This window comes from Salmo trutta, chromosome 16, assembly GCF_901001165.1.
Source record: "Salmo trutta chromosome 16, fSalTru1.1, whole genome shotgun sequence".
Lineage (NCBI taxonomy): Eukaryota > Metazoa > Chordata > Actinopteri > Salmoniformes > Salmonidae > Salmo > Salmo trutta.
In genome coordinates, this window is record NC_042972.1 from 6,280,939 (window position 1) to 6,297,974 (window position 17,036).

Genomic DNA, 17,036 nt, shown 5'->3' on the forward strand with positions numbered 1-17,036 from the left:
TTACTGTAGCGTCAGGCAGAGTGATGTTTACTGTAGTGTGGGGCAGAGTGATGTTTACTGTAGTTTCAGGCAGAGTGTTGTTTACTGTTGTTTACTGTAGTGTCAGGTAGAGTGACGGGTACTGTAGTGTAGGGCAGAGTGATGTTTACTGTAGTGTCGGGCAGAGTGATGTTTACTGTAGTGTAGGGCAGAGTGATGTTTACTGTAGTGTAGGGCAGAGTGATGTTTATTGTAGTGTCGGGCAGAGTGATGTTTACTGTAGTGCCAGGTAGAGTGATGTTTACTGTAGTGTAGGGCAGAGTGATGTTTACTGTAGTGTCAGGCAGAGTAATGTTTACTGTAGTTTCAGGCAGAGTGATGTTTACTGTAGTGTCAGTCAGAGTGATGTTTACTGTAGTGTAGAGCAGAGTGATGTTTACTGTAGTGTAGGGCAGAGTGATGTTTAATGTAGTTTCAGGCAGAGTGATGTGTACTGTAGTTTCAGGCAGAGTGATGTTTACTGTAGTTTCAGGAAGAGTGATGTTTACTGTAGTTTCAGGCAGAGTGATGTTTACTGTAGTTTCAGGCAGAGTGATGTTTATTGTAGTTTCAGGCAGAGTGATGTTTACTGTAGTGTAGGGCAGAGAGATGTTTACTGTAGTGTCAGGCAGAGTGATGTTTACTGAAGTGTCGGGCAGAGTGATGTTTACTGTAGTGTCGGGCAGAGTGATGTTTACTGTAGTTTTAGGCAGAGTGATGTTTACTGTAGTTTCAGGTAGAGTGACGGGTACTGTAGTGTAGGGCAGAGTGATGTTTACTGTAGTGTCGGGCAGAGTGATGTTTACTGTAGTGTAGGGCAGAGTGATGTTTACTGTAGTGTAGGGCAGAGTGATGTTTACTGTAGTGTCGGGCAGAGTGATGTTTACTGTAGTGCCAGGTAGAGTGATGTTCACTGTAGTGTCAGGCAGAGTGATGTTTACTGTAGTGTCGGGCAGAGTGATGTTTGCTGTAGTGTCAGGCAGAGTAATGTTTACTGTAGTTTCAGGCAGAGTGATGTTTACTGTAGTGTCATGCAGAGTGATGTTTACTGTAGTGTAGAGCAGAGTGATGTTTACTGTAGTGTAGGGCAGAGTGATGTTTACTGTAGTTTCAGGCAGAGTGATGTGTACTGTAGTTTCAGGCAGAGTGATGTTCACTGTAGTTTCAGGAAGAGTGATGTTTACTGTAGTTTCAGGCAGAGTGATGTTTACTGTAGTTTCAGGCAGAGTGATGTTTATTGTAGTTTCAGGCAGAGTGATGTTTACTGTAGTGTAGGGCAGAGTGATGTTTACTGTAGTGTCAGGCAGAGTGATGTTTACTGTAGTGTCGGGCAGAGTGATGTTTACTGTAGTGTCGGGCAGAGTGATGTTTACTGTAGTTTTAGGCAGAGTGATGTTTACTGTAGTTTCAGGCAGAGTGATGTTTATTGTAGTTTCAGGCAGAGTGATGTTTACTGTAGTGTCGGGCAGAGTGATGTTTACTGTAGTGTCAGGCAGAGTAATGTTTACTGTAGCGTCAGGCAGAGTGATGTTTACTGTAGTGTGGGGCAGAGTGATGTTTACTGTAGTTTCAGGCAGAGTGTTGTTTACTGTAGTGTCAGGTAGAGTGACGGGTACTGTAGTGTAGGGCAGAGTGATGTTTACTGTAGTGTCGGGCAGAGTGATGTTTACTGTAGTGTAGGGCAGAGTGATGTTTACTGTAGTGTAGGGCAGAGTGATGTTTATTGTAGTGTCGGGCAGAGTGATGTTTACTGTAGTGCCAGGTAGAGTGATGTTTACTGTAGTGTAGGGCAGAGTGATGTTTACTGTAGTGTCAGGCAGAGTGATGTTTACTGTAGTGTCAGGCAGAGTGATGTTTACTGTAGTGTGGGGCAGAGTAATGTTTACTGTAGCGTCAGGCAGAGTGATGTTTACTGTAGTGTGGGGCAGAGTGATGTTTACTGTAGTTTCAGGCAGAGTGTTGTTTACTGTAGTGTCATGTAGAGTGACGGGTACTGTAGTGTAGGGCAGAGTGATGTTTACTGTAGTGTCGGGCAGAGTGATGTTTACTGTAGTGTAGGGCAGAGTGATGTTTACTGTAGTGTAGGGCAGAGTGATGTTTACTGTATTGTCGGGCAGAGTGATGTTTACTGTAGTGCCAGGTAGAGTGATGTTTACTGTAGTGTCAGGCAGAGTGATGTTTACTGTAGTGTCGGGCAGAGTGATGTTTGCTGTAGTGTAAGGCAGAGTAATGTTTACTGTAGTTTCAGGCAGAGTGATGTTTACTGTAGTGTCATGCAGAGTGATGTTTACTGTAGTGTAGAGCAGAGTGATGTTTACTGTAGTGTAGGGCAGAGTGATGTTTACTGTAGTTTCAGGCAGAGTGATGTGTACTGTAGTTTCAGGCAGAGTGATGTTTACTGTAGTTTCAGGAAGAGTGATGTTTACTGTAGTTTCAGGCAGAGTGATGTTTACTGTAGTTTCAGGCAGAGTGATGTTTATTGTAGTTTCAGGCAGAGTGATGTTTACTGTAGTGTAGGGCAGAGTGATGTTTACTGTAGTGTCAGGCAGAGTGATGTTTACTGTAGTGTCGGGCAGAGTGATGTTTACTGTAGTGTCGGGCAGAGTGATGTTTACTGTAGTTTTAGGCAGAGTGATGTTTACTGTAGTTTCAGGCAGAGTGATGTTTATTGTAGTTTCAGGCAGAGTGATGTTTACTGTAGTGTCGGGCAGAGTGATGTTTACTGTAGTGTCAGGCAGAGTAATGTTTACTGTAGCGTCAGGCAGAGTGATGTTTACTGTAGTGTGGGGCAGAGTGATGTTTACTGTAGTTTCAGGCAGAGTGTTGTTTACTGTTGTTTACTGTAGTGTCAGGTAGAGTGACGGGTACTGTAGTGTAGGGCAGAGTGATGTTTACTGTAGTGTCGGGCAGAGTGATGTTTACTGTAGTGTAGGGCAGAGTGATGTTTACTGTAGTGTAGGGCAGAGTGATGTTTATTGTAGTGTCGGGCAGAGTGATGTTTACTGTAGTGCCAGGTAGAGTGATGTTTACTGTAGTGTAGGGCAGAGTGATGTTTACTGTAGTGTCAGGCAGAGTAATGTTTACTGTAGTTTCAGGCAGAGTGATGTTTACTGTAGTGTCAGTCAGAGTGATGTTTACTGTAGTGTAGGGCAGAGTGATGTTTACTGTAGTGTAGGGCAGAGTGATGTTTACTGTAGTGTGGGGCAGAGTGATGTTTACTGTAGTTTCAGGCAGAGTGATGTTTACTGTAGTTTCAGGCAGAGTGATGTTTACTGTAGTTTCAGGCAGAGTGATGTTTACTGTAGTTTCAGGCAGAGTGATGTTTACTGTAGTGTAGGGCAGAGTGATGTTTACTGTAGTGTCAGGCAGAGTGATGTTTACTGTAGTTTCAGGCAGAGTGATGTTTATTGTAGTTTCAGGCAGAGTGATGTTTACTGTAGTGTAGGGCAGAGTGATGTTTACTGTAGTGTCAGGCAGAGTGATGTTTACTGTAGTGTCAGGCAGAGTGATGTTTACTGTAGTGTCAGGCAGAGTGATGTTTACTGTAGTGTGGGGCAGAGTAATGTTTACTGTAGCGTCAGGCAGAGTGATGTTTACTGTAGTGTGGGGCAGAGTGATGTTTACTGTAGTTTCAGGCAGAGTGTTGTTTACTGTTGTTTACTGTAGTGTCAGGTAGAGTGACGGGTACTGTAGTGTAGGGCAGAGTGATGTTTACTGTAGTGTCGGGCAGAGTGATGTTTACTGTAGTGTAGGGCAGAGTGATGTTTACTGTAGTGTAGGGCAGAGTGATGTTTATTGTAGTGTCGGGCAGAGTGATGTTTACTGTAGTGCCAGGTAGAGTGATGTTTACTGTAGTGTGGGGCAGAGTAATGTTTACTGTAGCGTCAGGCAGAGTGATGTTTACTGTAGTGTGGGGCAGAGTGATGTTTACTGTAGTTTCAGGCAGAGTGTTGTTTACTGTTGTTTACTGTAGTGTCAGGTAGAGTGACGGGTACTGTAGTGTAGGGCAGAGTGATGTTTACTGTAGTGTCGGGCAGAGTGATGTTTACTGTAGTGTAGGGCAGAGTGATGTTTACTGTAGTGTAGGGCAGAGTGATGTTTATTGTAGTGTCGGGCAGAGTGATGTTTACTGTAGTGCCAGGTAGAGTGATGTTTACTGTAGTGTAGGGCAGAGTGATGTTTACTGTAGTGTCAGGCAGAGTAATGTTTACTGTAGTTTCAGGCAGAGTGATGTTTACTGTAGTGTCAGTCAGAGTGATGTTTACTGTAGTGTAGGGCAGAGTGATGTTTACTGTAGTGTAGGGCAGAGTGATGTTTACTGTAGTGTGGGGCAGAGTGATGTTTACTGTAGTTTCATGCAGAGTGTTGTTTACTGTAGTGTCAGGTAGAGTGACGGGTACTGTAGTGTAGGGCAGAGTGATGTTTACTGTAGTGTCGGGCAGAGTGATGTTTACTGTAGTGTAGGGCAGAGTGATGTTTACTGTAGTGTAGGGCAGAGTGATGTTTACTGTAGTGTCGGGCAGAGTGATGTTTACTGTAGTGTAGGGCAGAGTGATGTTTACTGTAGTGTAGGGCAGAGTGATGTTTACTGTATTGTCGGGCAGAGTGATGTTTACTGTAGTGCCAGGTAGAGTGATGTTTACTGTAGTGTCAGGCAGAGTGATGTTTACTGTAGTGTCGGGCAGAGTGATGTTTGCTGTAGTGTCAGGCAGAGTAATGTTTACTGTAGTTTCAGGCAGAGTGATGTTTACTGTAGTGTCATGCAGAGTGATGTTTACTGTAGTGTAGAGCAGAGTGATGTTTACTGTAGTGTAGGGCAGAGTGATGTTTACTGTAGTTTCAGGCAGAGTGATGTGTACTGTAGTTTCAGGCAGAGTGATGTTTACTGTAGTTTCAGGAAGAGTGATGTTTACTGTAGTTTCAGGCAGAGTGATGTTTACTGTAGTTTCAGGCAGAGTGATGTTTATTGTAGTTTCAGGCAGAGTGATGTTTACTGTAGTGTAGGGCAGAGTGATGTTTACTGTAGTGTCAGGCAGAGTGATGTTTACTGTAGTGTCGGGCAGAGTGATGTTTACTGTAGTGTCGGGCAGAGTGATGTTTACTGTAGTTTTAGGCAGAGTGATGTTTACTGTAGTTTCAGGCAGAGTGATGTTTATTGTAGTTTCAGGCAGAGTGATGTTTACTGTAGTGTCGGGCAGAGTGATGTTTACTGTAGTGTCAGGCAGAGTAATGTTTACTGTAGCTTCAGGCAGAGTGATGTTTACTGTAGTTTTGGGGCAGAGTGATGTTTACTGTAGTTTCAGGCAGAGTGTTGTTTACTGTTGTTTACTGTAGTGTCAGGTAGAGTGACGGGTACTGTAGTGTAGGGCAGAGTGATGTTTACTGTAGTGTCGGGCAGAGTGATGTTTACTGTAGTGTAGGGCAGAGTGATGTTTACTGTAGTGTAGGGCAGAGTGATGTTTACTGTAGTGTCAGGCAGAGTAATGTTTACTGTAGTTTCAGGCAGAGTGATGTTTACTGTAGTGTCAGTCAGAGTGATGTTTACTGTAGTGTAGGGCAGAGTGATGTTTACTGTAGTGTAGGGCAGAGTGATGTTTACTGTAGTTTCAGGCAGAGTGAAGTTTACTGTAGTTTCAGGCAGAGTGATGTTTACTGTAGTTTCAGGCAGAGTGATGTTTACTGTAGTTTCAGGCAGAGTGATGTTTACTGTAGTTTCAGGCAGAGTGATGTTTATTGTAGTGTAGGGCAGAGTGATGTTTACTGTAGTGTAGGGCAGAGTGATGTTTACTGTAGTGTCAGGCAGAGTGATGTTTACTGTAGTTTCAGGCAGAGTGATGTTTATTGTAGTTTCAGGCAGAGTGATGTTTACTGTAGTGTAGGGCAGAGTGATGTTTACTGTAGTGTCAGGCAGAGTGATGTTTACTGCAGTGTCAGGCAGAGTGATGTTTACTGTAGTGTCAGGCAGAGTGATGTTTACTGTAGTGTGGGGCAGAGTAATGTTTACTGTAGCGTCAGGCAGAGTGATGTTTACTGTAGTGTGGGGCAGAGTGATGTTTACTGTAGTTTCAGGCAGAGTGTTGTTTACTGTTGTTTACTGTAGTGTCAGGTAGAGTGACAGGTACTGTAGTGTAGGGCAGAGTGATGTTTACTGTAGTGTCGGGCAGAGTGATGTTTACTGTAGTGTAGGGCAGAGTGATGTTTACTGTAGTGTAGGGCAGAGTGATGTTTATTGTAGTGTCGGGCAGAGTGATGTTTACTGTAGTGCCAGGTAGAGTGATGTTTACTGTAGTGTAGGGCAGAGTGATGTTTACTGTAGTGTCAGGCAGAGTAATGTTTACTGTAGTTTCAGGCAGAGTGATGTTTACTGTAGTGTCAGTCAGAGTGATGTTTACTGTAGTGTAGGGCAGAGTGATGTTTACTGTAGTGTAGGGCAGAGTGATGTTTACTGTAGTGTGGGGCAGAGTGATGTTTACTGTAGTTTCAGGCAGAGTGTTGTTTACTGTAGTGTCAGGTAGAGTGACGGGTACTGTAGTGTAGGGCAGAGTGATGTTTACTGTAGTGTCGGGCAGAGTGATGTTTACTGTAGTGTAGGGCAGAGTGATGTTTACTGTAGTGTAGGGCAGAGTGATGTTTACTGTATTGTCGGGCAGAGTGATGTTTACTGTAGTGCCAGGTAGAGTGATGTTTACTGTAGTGTCAGGCAGAGTGATGTTTACTGTAGTGTCGGGCAGAGTGCTGTTTGCTGTAGTGTCAGGCAGAGTAATGTTTACTGTAGTTTCAGGCAGAGTGATGTTTACTGTAGTGTCATGCAGAGTGATGTTTACTGTAGTGTAGAGCAGAGTGATGTTTACTGTAGTGTAGGGCAGAGTGATGTTTACTGTAGTTTCAGGCAGAGTGATGTGTACTGTAGTTTCAGGCAGAGTGATGTTTACTGTAGTTTCAGGAAGAGTGATGTTTACTGTAGTTTCAGGCAGAGTGATGTTTACTGTAGTTTCAGGCAGAGTGATGTTTATTGTAGTTTCAGGCAGAGTGATGTTTACTGTAGTGTCGGGCAGAGTGATGTTTACTGTAGTTTTAGGCAGAGTGATGTTTACTGTAGTTTCAGGCAGAGTGATGTTTATTGTAGTTTCAGGCAGAGTGATGTTTACTGTAGTGTCGGGCAGAGTGATGTTTACTGTAGTGTAGGGCAGAGTGATGTTTATTGTAGTGTCGGGCAGAGTGATGTTTACTGTAGTGTAGGGCAGAGTGATGTTTACTGTAGTTTTAGGCAGAGTGATGTTTACTGTAGTTTCAGGCAGAGTGATGTTTATTGTAGTTTCAGGCAGAGTGATGTTTACTGTAGTGTCGGGCAGAGTGATGTTTACTGTAGTGTCAGGCAGAGTGATGTTTACTGTAGCGTCAGGCAGAGTGATGTTTACTGTAGTGTGGGGCAGAGTGATGTTTACTGTAGTTTCAGGCAGAGTGTTGTTTACTGTTGTTTACTGTAGTGTCAGGTAGAGTGACGGGTACTGTAGTGTAGGGCAGAGTGATGTTTACTGTAGTGTCGGGCAGAGTGATGTTTACTGTAGTGTAGGGCAGAGTGATGTTTACTGTAGTGTAGGGCAGAGTGATGTTTATTGTAGTGTCGGGCAGAGTGATGTTTACTGTAGTGCCAGGTAGAGTGATGTTTACTGTAGTGTAGGGCAGAGTGATGTTTACTGTAGTGTCAGGCAGAGTAATGTTTACTGTAGTTTCAGGCAGAGTGATGTTTACTGTAGTGTCAGTCAGAGTGATGTTTACTGTAGTGTAGGGCAGAGTGATGTTTACTGTAGTGTAGGGCAGAGTGATGTTTACTGTAGTGTGGGGCAGAGTGATGTTTACTGTAGTTTCAGGCAGAGTGTTGTTTACTGTAGTGTCAGGTAGAGTGACGGGTACTGTAGTGTAGGGCAGAGTGATGTTTACTGTAGTGTCGGGCAGAGTGATGTTTACTGTAGTGTAGGGCAGAGTGATGTTTACTGTAGTGTAGGGCAGAGTGATGTTTACTGTATTGTCGGGCAGAGTGATGTTTACTGTAGTGCCAGGTAGAGTGATGTTTACTGTAGTGTCAGGCAGAGTGATGTTTACTGTAGTCTCGGGCAGAGTGATGTTTGCTGTAGTGTCAGGCAGAGTAATGTTTACTGTAGTTTCAGGCAGAGTGATGTTTACTGTAGTGTCATGCAGAGTGATGTTTACTGTAGTGTAGAGCAGAGTGATGTTTACTGTAGTGTAGGGCAGAGTGATGTTTACTGTAGTTTCAGGCAGAGTGATGTGTACTGTAGTTTCAGGCAGAGTGATGTTTACTGTAGTTTCAGGAAGAGTGATGTTTACTGTAGTTTCAGGCAGAGTGATGTTTACTGTAGTTTCAGGCAGAGTGATGTTTATTGTAGTTTCAGGCAGAGTGATGTTTACTGTAGTGTAGGGCAGAGTGATGTTTACTGTAGTGTCAGGCAGAGTGATGTTTACTGTAGTGTCGGGCAGAGTGATGTTTACTGTAGTGTGGGGCAGAGTGATGTTTACTGTAGTTTCAGGCAGAGTGTTGTTTACTGTTGTTTACTGTAGTGTCAGGTAGAGTGACGGGTACTGTAGTGTAGGGCAGAGTGATGTTTACTGTAGTGTCGGGCAGAGTGATGTTTACTGTAGTGTAGGGCAGAGTGATGTTTACTGTAGTGTAGGGCAGAGTGATGTTTATTGTAGTGTCGGGCAGAGTGATGTTTACTGTAGTGCCAGGTAGAGTGATGTTTACTGTAGTGTTGGGCAGAGTGATGTTTACTGTAGTGTCAGGCAGAGTAATGTTTACTGTAGTTTCAGGCAGAGTGATGTTTACTGTAGTGTCAGTCAGAGTGATGTTTACTGTAGTGTAGGGCAGAGTGATGTTTACTGTAGTGTCAGGCAGAGTGATGTTTACTGTAGTTTCAGGCAGAGTGATGTTTATTGTAGTTTCAGGCAGAGTGATGTTTACTGTAGTGTAGGGCAGAGTGATGTTTACTGTAGTGTCAGGCAGAGTGATGTTTACTGTAGTGTCAGGCAGAGTGATGTTTACTGTAGTGTCAGGCAGAGTGATGTTTACTGTAGTGTGGGGCAGAGTAATGTTTACTGTAGCGTCAGGCAGAGTGATGTTTACTGTAGTGTGGGGCAGAGTGATGTTTACTGTAGTTTCAGGCAGAGTGTTGTTTACTGTTGTTTACTGTAGTGTCAGGTAGAGTGACGGGTACTGTAGTGTAGGGCAGAGTGATGTTTACTGTAGTGTCGGGCAGAGTGATGTTTACTGTAGTGTAGGGCAGAGTGATGTTTACTGTAGTGTAGGGCAGAGTGATGTTTATTGTAGTGTCGGGCAGAGTGATGTTTACTGTAGTGCCAGGTAGAGTGATGTTTACTGTAGTGTAGGGCAGAGTGATGTTTACTGTAGTGTCAGGCAGAGTAATGTTTACTGTAGTTTCAGGCAGAGTGATGTTTACTGTAGTGTCAGTCAGAGTGATGTTTACTGTAGTGTAGAGCAGAGTGATGTTTACTGTAGTGTAGGGCAGAGTGATGTTTACTGTAGTTTCAGGCAGAGTGATGTGTACTGTAGTTTCAGGCAGAGTGATGTTTACTGTAGTTTCAGGAAGAGTGATGTTTACTGTAGTTTCAGGCAGAGTGATGTTTACTGTAGTTTCAGGCAGAGTGATGTTTATTGTAGTTTCAGGCAGAGTGATGTTTACTGTAGTGTAGGGCAGAGTGATGTTTACTGTAGTGTCAGGCAGAGTGATGTTTACTGAAGTGTCGGGCAGAGTGATGTTTACTGTAGTGTCGGGCAGAGTGATGTTTACTGTAGTTTTAGGCAGAGTGATGTTTACTGTAGTTTCAGGTAGAGTGACGGGTACTGTAGTGTAGGGCAGAGTGATGTTTACTGTAGTGTCGGGCAGAGTGATGTTTACTGTAGTGTAGGGCAGAGTGATGTTTACTGTAGTGTAGGGCAGAGTGATGTTTACTGTAGTGTCGGGCAGAGTGATGTTTACTGTAGTGCCAGGTAGAGTGATGTTTACTGTAGTGTCAGGCAGAGTGATGTTTACTGTAGTGTCGGGCAGAGTGATGTTTGCTGTAGTGTCAGGCAGAGTATTGTTTACTGTAGTTTCAGGCAGAGTGATGTTTACTGTAGTGTCATGCAGAGTGATGTTTACTGTAGTGTAGAGCAGAGTGATGTTTACTGTAGTGTAGGGCAGAGTGATGTTTACTGTAGTTTCAGGCAGAGTGATGTGTACTGTAGTTTCAGGCAGAGTGATGTTCACTGTAGTTTCAGGAAGAGTGATGTTTACTGTAGTTTCAGGCAGAGTGATGTTTACTGTAGTTTCAGGCAGAGTGATGTTTATTGTAGTTTCAGGCAGAGTGATGTTTACTGTAGTGTAGGGCAGAGTGATGTTTACTGTAGTGTCAGGCAGAGTGATGTTTACTGTAGTGTCGGGCAGAGTGATGTTTACTGTAGTGTCGGGCAGAGTGATGTTTACTGTAGTTTTAGGCAGAGTGATGTTTACTGTAGTTTCAGGCAGAGTGATGTTTATTGTAGTTTCAGGCAGAGTGATGTTTACTGTAGTGTCGGGCAGAGTGATGTTTACTGTAGTGTCAGGCAGAGTAATGTTTACTGTAGCGTCAGGCAGAGTGATGTTTACTGTAGTGTGGGGCAGAGTGATGTTTACTGTAGTTTCAGGCAGAGTGTTGTTTACTGTTGTTTACTGTAGTGTCAGGTAGAGTGACGGGTACTGTAGTGTAGGGCAGAGTGATGTTTACTGTAGTGTCGGGCAGAGTGATGTTTACTGTAGTGTAGGGCAGAGTGATGTTTACTGTAGTGTAGGGCAGAGTGATGTTTACTGTATTGTCGGGCAGAGTGATGTTTACTGTAGTGCCAGGTAGAGTGATGTTTACTGTAGTGTCAGGCAGAGTGATGTTTACTGTAGTGTCGGGCAGAGTGATGTTTGCTGTAGTGTCAGGCAGAGTAATGTTTACTGTAGTTTCAGGCAGAGTGATGTTTACTGTAGTGTCATGCAGAGTGATGTTTACTGTAGTGTAGAGCAGAGTGATGTTTACTGTAGTGTAGGGCAGAGTGATGTTTACTGTAGTTTCAGGCAGAGTGATGTGTACTGTAGTTTCAGGCAGAGTGATGTTTACTGTAGTTTCAGGAAGAGTGATGTTTACTGTAGTTTCAGGCAGAGTGATGTTTACTGTAGTTTCAGGCAGAGTGATGTTTATTGTAGTTTCAGGCAGAGTGATGTTTACTGTAGTTTCAGGCAGAGTGATGTTTACTGTAGTGTCAGGCAGAGTGATGTTTACTGTAGTGTCGGGCAGAGTGATGTTTACTGTAGTGTCGGGCAGAGTGATGTTTACTGTAGTTTTAGGCAGAGTGATGTTTACTGTAGTTTCAGGCAGAGTGATGTTTATTGTAGTTTCAGGCAGAGTGATGTTTACTGTAGTGTCGGGCAGAGTGATGTTACTGTAGTGTCAGGCAGAGTAATGTTTACTGTAGCGTCAGGCAGAGTGATGTTTACTGTAGTGTGGGGCAGAGTGATGTTTACTGTAGTTTCAGGCAGAGTGTTGTTTACTGTTGTTTACTGTAGTGTCAGGTAGAGTGACGGGTACTGTAGTGTAGGGCAGAGTGATGTTTACTGTAGTGTCGGGCAGAGTGATGTTTACTGTAGTGTAGGGCAGAGTGATGTTTACTGTAGTGTAGGGCAGAGTGATGTTTATTGTAGTGTCGGGCAGAGTGATGTTTACTGTAGTGCCAGGTAGAGTGATGTTTACTGTAGTGTAGGGCAGAGTGATGTTTACTGTAGTGTCAGGCAGAGTAATGTTTACTGTAGTTTCAGGCAGAGTGATGTTTACTGTAGTGTCAGTCAGAGTGATGTTTACTGTAGTGTAGGGCAGAGTGATGTTTACTGTAGTGTAGGGCAGAGTGATGTTTACTGTAGTGTGGGGCAGAGTGATGTTTACTGTAGTTTCAGGCAGAGTGTTGTTTACTGTAGTGTCAGGTAGAGTGACGGGTACTGTAGTGTAGGGCAGAGTGATGTTTACTGTAGTGTCGGGCAGAGTGATGTTTACTGTAGTGTAGGGCAGAGTGATGTTTACTGTAGTGTAGGTCAGAGTGATGTTTACTGTATTGTCGGGCAGAGTGATGTTTACTGTAGTGCCAGGTAGAGTGATGTTTACTGTAGTGTCAGGCAGAGTGATGTTTACTGTAGTGTCGGGCAGAGTGATGTTTGCTGTAGTGTCAGGCAGAGTAATGTTTACTGTAGTTTCAGGCAGAGTGATGTTTACTGTAGTGTCATGCAGAGTGATGTTTACTGTAGTGTAGAGCAGAGTGATGTTTACTGTAGTGTAGGGCAGAGTGATGTTTACTGTAGTTTCAGGCAGAGTGATGTGTACTGTAGTGTCAGGCAGAGTGATGTTTACTGTAGTTTCAGGAAGAGTGATGTTTACTGTAGTTTCAGGCAGAGTGATGTTTACTGTAGTTTCAGGCAGAGTGATGTTTATTGTAGTTTCAGGCAGAGTGATGTTTACTGTAGTGTAGGGCAGAGTGATGTTTACTGTAGTGTCAGGCAGAGTGATGTTTACTGTAGTGTCGGGCAGAGTGATGTTTACTGTAGTGTCGGGCAGAGTGATGTTTACTGTAGTTTTAGGCAGAGTGATGTTTACTGTAGTTTCAGGCAGAGTGATGTTTATTGTAGTTTCAGGCAGAGTGATGTTTACTGTAGTGTCGGGCAGAGTGATGTTTACTGTAGTGTCAGGCAGAGTAATGTTTACTGTAGCGTCAGGCAGAGTGATGTTTACTGTAGTGTGGGGCAGAGTGATGTTTACTGTAGTTTCAGGCAGAGTGTTGTTTACTGTTGTTTACTGTAGTGTCAGGTAGAGTGACGGGTACTGTAGTGTAGGGCAGAGTGATGTTTACTGTAGTGTCGGGCAGAGTGATGTTTACTGTAGTGTAGGGCAGAGTGATGTTTACTGTAGTGTAGGGCAGAGTGATGTTTATTGTAGTGTCGGGCAGAGTGATGTTTACTGTAGTGCCAGGTAGAGTGATGTTTACTGTAGTGTAGGGCAGAGTGATGTTTACTGTAGTGTCAGGCAGAGTAATATTTACTGTAGTTTCAGGCAGAGTGATGTTTACTGTAGTGTCAGTCAGAGTGATGTTTACTGTAGTGTAGGGCAGAGTGATGTTTACTGTAGTGTAGGGCAGAGTGATGTTTACTGTAGTGTGGGGCAGAGTGATGTTTACTGTAGTTTCAGGCAGAGTGATGTTTACTGTAGTTTCAGGCAGAGTGATGTTTACTGTAGTTTCAGGCAGAGTGATGTTTACTGTAGTTTCAGGCAGAGTGATGTTTATTGTAGTTTCAGGCAGAGTGATGTTTACTGTAGTTTCAGGCAGAGTGATGTTTACTGTAGTGTCAGGCAGAGTGATGTTTACTGTAGTTTCAGGCAGAGTGATGTTTATTGTAGTTTCAGGCAGAGTGATGTTTACTGTAGTGTAGGGCAGAGTGATGTTTACTGTAGTGTCAGGCAGAGTGATGTTTACTGTAGTGTCAGGCAGAGTGATGTTTACTGTAGTGTCAGGCAGAGTGATGTTTACTGTAGTGTGGGGCAGAGTAATGTTTACTGTAGCGTCAGGCAGAGTGATGTTTACTGTAGTGTGGGGCAGAGTGATGTTTACTGTAGTTTCAGGCAGAGTGTTGTTTACTGTTGTTTACTGTAGTGTCAGGTAGAGTGACGGGTACTGTAGTGTAGGGCAGAGTGATGTTTACTGTAGTGTCGGGCAGAGTGATGTTTACTGTAGTGTAGGGCAGAGTGATGTTTACTGTAGTGTAGGGCAGAGTGATGTTTATTGTAGTGTCGGGCAGAGTGATGTTTACTGTAGTGCCAGGTAGAGTGATGTTTACTGTAGTGTAGGGCAGAGTGATGTTTACTGTAGTGTCAGGCAGAGTAATGTTTACTGTAGTTTCAGGCAGAGTGATGTTTACTGTAGTGTCAGTCAGAGTGATGTTTACTGTAGTGTAGGGCAGAGTGATGTTTACTGTAGTGTAGGGCAGAGTGATGTTTACTGTAGTGTGGGGCAGAGTGATGTTTACTGTAGTTTCAGGCAGAGTGTTGTTTACTGTAGTGTCAGGTAGAGTGACGGGTACTGTAGTGTAGGGCAGAGTGATGTTTACTGTAGTGTCGGGCAGAGTGATGTTTACTGTAGTGTAGGGCAGAGTGATGTTTACTGTAGTGTAGGGCAGAGTGATGTTTACTGTATTGTCGGGCAGAGTGATATTTACTGTAGTGCCAGGTAGAGTGATGTTTACTGTAGTGTCAGGCAGAGTGATGTTTACTGTAGTGTCGGGCAGAGTGATGTTTGCTGTAGTGTCAGGCAGAGTAATGTTTACTGTAGTTTCAGGCAGAGTGATGTTTACTGTAGTGTCATGCAGAGTGATGTTTACTGTAGTGTAGAGCAGAGTGATGTTTACTGTAGTGTAGGGCAGAGTGATGTTTACTGTAGTTTCAGGCAGAGTGATGTGTACTGTAGTTTCAGGCAGAGTGATGTTTACTGTAGTTTCAGGAAGAGTGATGTTTACTGTAGTTTCAGGCAGAGTGATGTTTACTGTAGTTTCAGGCAGAGTGATGTTTATTGTAGTTTCAGGCAGAGTGATGTTTACTGTAGTGTAGGGCAGAGTGATGTTTACTGTAGTGTCAGGCAGAGTGATGTTTACTGTAGTGTCGGGCAGAGTGATGTTTACTGTAGTGTCGGGCAGAGTGATGTTTACTGTAGTTTTAGGCAGAGTGATGTTTACTGTAGTTTCAGGCAGAGTGATGTTTATTGTAGTTTCAGGCAGAGTGATGTTTACTGTAGTGTCGGGCAGAGTGATGTTTACTGTAGTGTCAGGCAGAGTAATGTTTACTGTAGCTTCAGGCAGAGTGATGTTTACTGTAGTGTGGGGCAGAGTGATGTTTACTGTAGTTTCAGGCAGAGTGTTGTTTACTGTTGTTTACTGTAGTGTCAGGTAGAGTGACGGGTACTGTAGTGTAGGGCAGAGTGATGTTTACTGTAGTGTCGGGCAGAGTGATGTTTACTGTAGTGTAGGGCAGAGTGATGTTTACTGTAGTGTAGGGCAGAGTGATGTTTATTGTAGTGTCGGGCAGAGTGATGTTTACTGTAGTGCCAGGTAGAGTGATGTTTACTGTAGTGTAGGGCAGAGTGATGTTTACTGTAGTGTCAGGCAGAGTAATGTTTACTGTAGTTTCAGGCAGAGTGATGTTTACTGTAGTGTCAGTCAGAGTGATGTTTACTGTAGTGTAGGGCAGAGTGATGTTTACTGTAGTGTAGGGCAGAGTGATGTTTACTGTAGTTTCAGGCAGAGTGATGTTTACTGTAGTGTCAGGCAGAGTGATGTTTACTGTAGTTTCAGGCAGAGTGATGTTTACTGTAGTTTCAGGCAGAGTGATGTTTACTGTAGTTTCAGGCAGAGTGATGTTTACTGTAGTTTCAGGCAGAGTGATGTTTACTGTAGTGTTGGGCAGAGTGATATTTACTGTAGTATCAGGCAGAGTAATGTTTACTGTAGTGTCGGGCAGAGTGATGTTTACTGTAGTTTCATGCAGAGTAATGTTTACTGTAGTATCAGGCAGAGTGATGTTTACTGTAGTGTCAGGTAGAGTGATGTTTACTGTAGTTTCAGGCAGAGTGATGTTTACTGTAGTATCGGGCAATCCCACAGTATCACATTGATACAGAACATCTGATGTTTCACTTTTAAAATGTATGTCAAACAAAAACTTATGATTGCAAAGTTAAACAAACAATACACCTCTACCCACAACGATGACTTTCCGCTGTACATTTTACAAAAGTAATTTAGTTGAAGAACAGTGCAGCTGCTACGTTTGGTAACAGAATGATGCAACCAAAAGTTAACAAACTATGCATCCGCTTTATACTTCAAGTAAATGTGTTTTTGTAAAAACATTCTGTGGAAATTGTTAGAATTGGTACTTGTTTGTAGAGTTGCGTGTTTTTTTTTTAAGTTTGAAATCATTGTTTTTTGTTTGACATACATTATAAAGTGAAAAATCTGATTCTCTGGATAAAACGGTTAATGTGGAATTGTCCTTATATGTGTCCATCATTTTGCATCCTTTATAAAATGTGAAAGACCATTTTGTACAATGGATTATGGACAGATTATTTTCAAGATTATTCTCTATACCTCATACTTGTTAAGGTCATTATACTTGAAACTACAGTGTATTACGAGCAGTGTTAATACTCGAACGACATCTTCAAAGACATCTTTCCATTTGTTTCAAATAGGCAACCAAGAACTTGACAACAACGAATGTGGAATCCAAATATTTTCTAATAATGGAATCAGTGATTTATGTATAGCGCGCGCGCGCGTGTGTGTGTGTGTGTGTGTGTGTGAGTGTGAGACGTATCGCTCCCTTTTTCCGTGTATTTCTGTGTGTGCGTGCGTGCATAAAAAATATATCAACCATGCATGATTGCACGGTCGGCAATAGCTTGTATAAAGCTGCAAGTGTTAGGTAACCTCCTACGCTCAATGAACACTGTAAGGTACATCAGGTTTTCCCTGGTTGCCTACACAAGCGGAACCATTAGGGATTCCTGATATCGATTTGTATTACCCATTTCTCGCGATCAAAGAAGCAGCCTGAGGGTTGAAAAGAAGAATAGACATTAAACTTGATGACGCTCCGACATTCTCTCCCCCCCCCTTCCGACCTCTCTGTCTCTAAAAAAATATTTACAACAAATTAATTTTAACATTGATATTGTAGTCATGGACATACAGTAGATATATTGGTGTAGTAGACTAGGATACACACATAAAAGCCCATCCTGTGATTTAAGCTGAAAAAGAAAATGTGTGTTGCAGGCTTTGGGCATTAAGTAATTTTACAAACGCATATTTGATTTTCCGTGGAGAGAAAGAGAGAGAGAGAGAGAGAGAGAGAGAGAGAGAGAGAGAGAGAGAGAGAGCGAAGGC